The following is a 7,893-nucleotide window of genomic DNA, read 5'->3' on the forward strand; positions in this document are numbered from 1 at the left end:
GGGTCACAGCTTAAGGATAAGGGGGAAATCCTTTAAAACCGAGATGAGGAGAACTTTTTTCACACAGAGAGTGGTGAATCTCTGGAACTCTCTGCCACAGAGGGTAGTTGAGGCCAGTTCATTGGCTATATTTAAGAGGGAGTTAGATGTGGCCCTTGTGGCCAAGGGGATCAGAGGGTATGGAGAGAAGGCAGGTACGGGATACTGATTTGGATGATCAGCCATGATCATATTGAATGGCGGTGCAGGCTCGAAGGGCCGAATGGCCTACTCCTGCACCTAATTTCTATGTTTCTATGTTTCTATCTCTGGAGTAAAAGGATGGGTGAGGTTTTGGGTCGGGGCCCTTCTTCAGACTGAAGGAGGGTCCCAACCCAAAACATCATCCATCCTTTTTTTGCCAGATGCTGCTTAACCCGCTGAGTTATTCCACCACTTTGTGTCTATGAAACAACATCCGCAGTTCCTTTCTACACATTAAGAATGCAGCAGGTTATCCAAGAGGGGGCTTGTTCTATACAATTATTTGTGCTTCAGAACCGTACCCTGCCCCAAAGTCTACTTCAAAGTCTAGCACAGGCTAGTTCAATACAGAATGATGATCCAATCTAAATGGTGATATTGTCAAAATTGCAGGTTTCTCGGTACCAAGCCTCTGCACCAATGGGTAGGATCACCGGACACGCTTCCATCTCCCGTGGCCCCGGCATTCCTCTCGGACTCTCCCAGGTCTTGCCGTTTGCTTCCGAAATCCCAGAACTCAGACCCATGTCCCTGGACAGGAGCACTGTGCAACAAGTAAAGTGTAGGAAAGAACTGCAGGTGCTGGATTACATCGAAGTTAGACACAAAATGCTGGAGTAACTCAGTGGGTCAGGCAGCATCCCTGCAGAAAAGAAATAGGTGATGTTTCAGGTCTGAAGAAGTTGACTTGGCCTGAAACTTCACCCACTCCTTTTCTCCAGAGATGACCCGCTGAGTTACTCCAGCATTTTTGTGTCTATCTTCAATGCAACAAGTAGCATGTATTGATAACAAAACTCTATACAGTGCTAAGATTTACATGCATAGTTTAATAGAACAATTGAAAAGTATTTAAAAGTCTTTAAGTCATTTAAGTAATTTCACCCCACAGAAAGCAGAGCACCGACTTTCCTTTATAATTTATCTAACTTAATGAAAGTAAATATTCCTTCCCAGCAATATATTCCTTGTCACGTCAACAATTCAATTGCCACACCACACAGCTAGGCGTAACTAAAAGTGCAAAACATGAAAACTCTGCGAGGTTCAGAGTGTGACGGAGGGTTCATGTTGTAAAGGTTATTGATCCAGTGTTGGGTACAGACTATCGGAGTGTTTACCATGAAAACAAAGTTCCTCTAGTTCAGTTCAGATGGTGCCTTCACTCAGGCAGAAGCTGCACGTTTCCAATGATCAGAATCGAAGTGCTAAAAAATGTCAAGTTGCAATAAAATTGTAGAAGTTGCCGTTGTCTAAAATGCACAGTGGCACGCCAATAAAGTTGCTGCAATACAGCACCAGAGACACGGGTTCAATCCTGACTATGGGTGCTGTCTGTACGGAGTATGTCCAATTTCCCTGTAACTGTGGGGTTTTCTCCTGCTGTTCCAGTTTCCTCCCACATGCCAAAGACATGCAGATTTGTAGGATAATTAGCTTCTGTAAATTGTTCTTAGTATGTAAGATAGAACGAGTGTGTGGGTGATTGCTGGTCAGCACAGACTTAGTGGCCGAAGGGCTTGTTTCCAGGCTGTATCTCTAAACCAAACTGTAGGTGGCACAGTGGTGCTACTTGTGGAGTTGCTGCCCCAGAGTGCCAGAGACCCTGGTTCCATCTGTGCTGTCTGTGTGGACTTTGCCTGTGTGGAAGCTTTCTCCCTGTGAGTTTCCTCCAGGTGCTCCGATTTCCTCCCACATCCCAAAGACATGCGGGTTTGTAGGTCTGTAAATTCCCCCTTAGTGTGTGGAACTGGTGTGTGAATGGATGATCGATGGACAGCGTGGACTCAGTGGGCCGAGAGGCCTGTTTTCATGCTGTATTTCTAAATGAAGCTAAAGCAGGAACTGCAAGATTAATTCAGCTACTCAGTAAAAATACCGATTAATATATCATCAGGCAGTCAGATTAACCCTGTTGTTCACTACCCATTTGTTAAAATTTTCCAGAAATTTAAAATTTATTGCTTTAGCTTAAGATCAAAAATCCTTAAAGGACACAATGTGCTGGAGTAACTCAGCAGGTCAGGCAGCATTTCTGGAGAACATAGATAGGTGACGTTGCGGGTTGAGAGACCCTTCTTCAAATTCAAAGCAGTCACGACCCAAAATGTTACCTATCCATGGTCTCCAGAGATGCTATGTGACCTGCTGAGTGACTCCAGGACTTTGTGTATTTTTGCATAAGCCAGCATCTGCAGTTCCTTATTTCAACAGGGAACAGAGCTTTGATTCTGGATCGCTGAGGAACTGGTGACCCTAACGACAATTCCTGTATTCAATGCTGAGACTGGTGCATTGTTGCCAGCTGGTATCACAACAAGAGTTATTCTTATTGCTAATTTATTAAATGCCCATTGAATACACATGAAGTATTGCGGGAGTCTCTGAGGAGACATTGGCTATATTTAAGAGGGAGTTAGATGTGGCCCTTGTGGCTAAAGGGATCAGGGGGTATGGAGAAAAGGCAGGTACAGGATACTGTGTTGGATGATCAGCCATGATCATATTGAATGGTGCAGGCTCGAAGGGCCGAATGGCCTCTACTCCTGCACCTATGTTCTATGTTTCTATGTTTCTATGACATTCTGTATTTTGATTATTCAGAACCTCAATTATTTTTATTTTTTTTAATTTTTATTTTTTTATTTTATTTTTATTAGAAGTACAGTAAATTACAATAATACACATCAGATATATCTTATTACATTTGTTGTACCACTTCGTTTTTCGAGCTTTAAAAAAGATAGAAATAAAAGAAGTAAGGAAAGCGAGCAAGAATCATGAACCTCAGTTATTTAAGCCACTAAAAGATACCTATTGCCCGCATGTATATAGTCTCAGGATGCTGCTGACCTGTATGAGATGTTCCCCAAGAAAGTGGTGATGAATCACAGTTTGAATTGCTGAAGTGTGGCAAATGTTAGTGTTGCCACCTTAACACCGAACAAACTATTTCAGGGTCTGATTCAGTTCCAATGAAACTGAGCTTTGCAAAAGCTTTTCACTGAACCTGTAAACTAAACTAAACTAAACTAAACTGAGGCGATATCTGTCCAGCAGTTAGAGTGGAAGAACACTTGACATCTGTTGGTTGATGCGGACATGTTTGCATGTTTGTTTACGCATGATTAATAACTTGTATCATTCCTGTGGTTTAAAGTATTCAAGTTTGCAAACCTCCATAAATCTTTATAATCATGTTTTAAGTTATTTGTCCATTTAATCCTTGAGAGTAAGTCATTTTGTAAACAGGTTTAAAGTGCAGTGATTTTAAAATATGGCATTCTTGATTATTACGGGTGTCAGGGGTTATGGGGAGAAGGCAGGAAAATGGGGTTAGGAGGGAGAGATAGATCAGCCATGATTAAATGGTGGAGTAGACTTGTTGGGCCGAATGGCCTAATTCTGCACCTCTCACTTATGACCTTACGACCATCCACTGCAGTAATTTGTGAAAATTGAAACAACTGCAGATGCTGGAATTCTGAAACTAAAACAGAAAATGCTGGAAACACTCAGCACGTCAGGCAGCATCTAACTGAAAGATCGTTGGCATTTCTGGTCAGTAATCCTGCATTAGAACTGGGAAACAGAGATAAAGGAAAGGTAATTAAAGTTACAGAAAAGTCACTGGGAAGAATTGACAGGACAAAAGGATTATTTTGTCCTTTTTCCTGACCATTCCTCCCGCCACCATCACTGCAACTTAAAACGACCTTTCATTAGATCTCCTTTTCAGTTCAGACAAAGGGTTTCTGACCTGAAATAACAACTTCTCTCTTTGCAAATAAAGTTCCATGTGTGTAACCGATTGAGTGGTAACACAAGTTCCTTTTGATTTATATGAGAACAAGTGAGGGAGAGAGAGGGTGAGATTATGTTACAAACTGGTCAGCTGTTGTCCACATTTCCACCCTATTCCATTTAATATAAGTCCTGAGTTCCAAATGCAAGTTAGATTATCATTTTCTGCAGATGAACAAGGACATATACTGTATTCTCCCAAGTCATTTTTGTATGGCTGATACATATACAATTTCTTATGCCTAAATATTTGGAAATGTTTTGCCCTGGATCTAGTTCATTCCAAATTTCTAGTCTGGTGGAATGCCAGGGGAATTTTCACTGAAGTTTTCAATGCATTGACAGAATTCAAAGGAGTGGTATTGATATTGGTTTATTTTTGTTACCTGATCCGAGATAGAGTGGAAAATGCTGTTTAATGAGCTCTCGTGTAAATCTCGCCACACTTCAGGGCTGCCAACTCTCATGCATTGAGCATGAGAATCACGCATTTGTCCAAATTCTCACGCTCCCACACCCTCCCCCTCGGGCTTGGTCTCTATGCGCCCTCGGGCTTGGTCTCTCGCAATTTCTCACCCCAACTCACACCCAATGTTGGCAGCCCTGACACTTGAGTGTCAAGTAGTGCAAAAGTGGAATGAGATGGAGTGCAGAATATAGCGTGTAACAGCTACAAAGAAAGTTCAGATGAAAAGAAGCGCGAGGGCCACAATAAGGCAGTTTGGAAGATTGGGAAGTCAACAAGAGTTCAGGAATGGTTGTCCTGGTGTCCCAAAGTTAACAATTTAAACTGCTTCCTGATTTGCAAATATTCTGAACCTAATACTAATGCTACAATTCATGAATCAATGACCCTTCTTGAAATGAGCTCTTTTCAGTTTTTTTGTTTGCGAAATTCAAAGAAAACAGTACTGACTTTTGAACTCTCAAAATTCACAAAAAGGTTGGCTGCACAGGATCTATATTACCCAATCAGGCAGTGAGATTTTAAGACACCCAGGTTACAGAACAGATGACCTCCTGTTCACAGGCAGTCTGGATGACAGCCAAAAAATACAAACCTTTAACTAAAGTTAATCCAAATTTAAAGAGACCCATATGAGAAATCATCTAGATATGTGAATGCTCATTTCGTTCAAATCCAACTCCTAGATTTATCCAGAATTCAACAGTTTGATGTACAGACATAATTCTTTATAAAGTACCACGAGCTTCAATGCATTAAGTAATGATGGACCATTAACATGTTGCAATTTAGAGAATGAAATAAAACATTGTAATGTTTATGTAGGAAGGAACTGCAGATGCTGGATTACACCAGCAAAATGTGGGGGGAGGGGGGGGAGGGGAAAACTGTATTTCTCAGTCCCAACCTGGTCGGAGATGCGGCTTTCCTCCGAGCCGCATCTTCGCCCCTTCCTCGCGGCCTACCAACGGGACTGGAGCGACGTTTCCTGCAGGGACCGGCCAGAACCTCAGCTTCGGCGGCGGCGCAGCGCTGAAGTACCATCACGGAGCGGGCGATGTCTTACCCGGGTCGCCGTGTGGTTAGCTCCGGAGTGCTGAGACCGCCGACTCCTACATTGTGTAGTTGTGGTCGCGGAGCGTCCAGCTGCGGGCGGCGCTGGGTTTAAACACCGAGGAGCCTGGGATCTTTCGCCGAGATCACCAATGTTGGAGCTCCAGCCAGCGCGGCCTGTGGACTTCGGGAGCCGCGGGCTCCGGGGAGGAAGCGGCCGTTCCAGACACTCCAAGCTGCTGAGAGTGTTCTCCCAATGCCGAAGCCCCACCATCCGGCGAGAGGCATCGGGCCGCCGTCGCGGTGACTGCGGAGGCCTCAATAGGCCCAACCATGGGTGAACAAGAGGAAGAGGACTGGATTTGTTGCCTTCCCTCACAGTGGGAACCATTGTGGGAGGATGTTTTTATGTTTTATGTTAAATTCTTTAATATTGTGTTTTATTTTTATTGGTGTGCTCCAAATGGCAACTCAAATTTCACTACATCGATTGGTGTATGTGACAATAAATGTCCTTTGTCCTTAAAAAAAAAATGCCGAAGTAACTCAGCGGGACAGGCAGCATCTCTGGAGAGAAGGGATGGGTGACATTTTGGTCAAGACCCTCCTTCAGACTGAGAGTCAGGGGAGAGGGAGACACAGAGATAAGGAAATGTAAAGTGTGAAAATGAGACATCAAACATAAAAACATAGAAACATAGAAAATAGGTGCAGAAGTAGGCCATTCGGCCCCGAGCCAACACCGCCATTCAATACGATCATGTCTGTGACGGATCCAGAACTCGTTGCGGTGAGGGGGGGGGGGGGGAAAAACAAAGGTGAGGCCTCTGTTGAGGACAGACTGTTCCGTATCAGAGAGTGGGAGATCAGGGGGATGGTGAAGACATGACAAGGGTGAGGGCTGGTGCCAGAGGGGGGCACGTGAGTGGATGGAGGCCGAGGCAAGGTCTGGTGGAGCGATGGTGGGTGTCAAGTTGTAATAGGATAATTGTCTTATAGGAGACCCGTGGAGGACATAAATACTTTGTATGTCCCTTATCCCTATTGTCCGTGACACTTCAGATGAGGCATTAAAATGTCTTCCAACAGATAAAACAGATAAAACATTGTTTTATAAAAAGATGGTCATTTATTTTTTATCATTTCGGAGTATGTGGATAATGTTTTATTGAACTCTTTCCTATAAAGCAATTAGTTGGGGTTTAGAGACTTGGCCAAATCAACAGAGTAATCCACATTGGATTGCACAGGACATGGACCCTTTCTCTGCAATGATTCTGTGACCAAAGCAGTGCTTTATTTGTCGGCAAAAAGGTGCCCATGTGCATATAAGATTCACACAACGCTATAGACTACAGCACTTCAAACTAGCCTTTAACATTGTAGAGGAGCCGGTTCACCATTGCAGTGCAGACTGTCAAAAAAAAGCACTGAACTAAAGTATAAATGGAGTCTCAGTACATCACCTATATTTATTTATAAGTACAAAATGTTCATAAGTTATGGCAGCAGAATTAGGCCATTCGGCTCACCAAGTTGGTGAGACCACACCTGGAGTATTGCGTACAGTTTTGGTCTCCTAATCTGAGGAAAGACATTCTTGCCATAGAGGGAGTACAGATGAAGGTTCACCAGACTGATTCCTGGGATGTCAGGACTTTTATATGAAGAAGGACTGGATAGACTCGGCTTGTACTCACTAGAATTTAGAAGATAGAAGGGGGATCTTATAGAAACTTACAACATTCTTAAGGGGTTGGACAGGCTAGATGTTGGAAGAATTTTCCCGATGTTGGGGAAGTCCAGAACAAGGGGCCACAGTTTAAGGATAAGGGGGAAATCTTTTAGGACCGAGATGAGAAAAACATTTTTTACACAGAGAGCGGTGAATCTCTGGAATTCTCTGCCACAGAAGGTAGTTGAGGCCAGATCATTGGCTATATTTAAGAGGGAGTTAGATGTGGCCCTTGTGGCTAAAGGTATCAGGGGGCATGGAGAGAAGGCTGGTACAGGATACTGAGTTGGATGATCAGCCATGATCATATTGAACGGCGGTGCAGGCTCGAAGGGCCGAATGGCCTATTCTTGCACCTATTTTCTATGTTTCTATGTTTCTAAGTCTACTCTGCCATTCAATCATGGGTGATCTATCTTTCTCTCTCCACTGCCTTCCCCTGAGGGACGAGGGCACAACACTTTATCCTCACCTTTCACATTCAGTTGCGAGTCCCAGAGCAACAAAGTCAGATTCACTTGAAAAAAAAGTTTTATCATTTTGCAATATAGAAGAAGAATAGAATAGAATGCCTTTTGCTGTCATTCAAACA

Source organism: Leucoraja erinacea, chromosome 27 (genome assembly GCF_028641065.1).
Source record: "Leucoraja erinacea ecotype New England chromosome 27, Leri_hhj_1, whole genome shotgun sequence".
Classification (NCBI taxonomy): Eukaryota; Metazoa; Chordata; class Chondrichthyes; order Rajiformes; family Rajidae; genus Leucoraja; species Leucoraja erinaceus.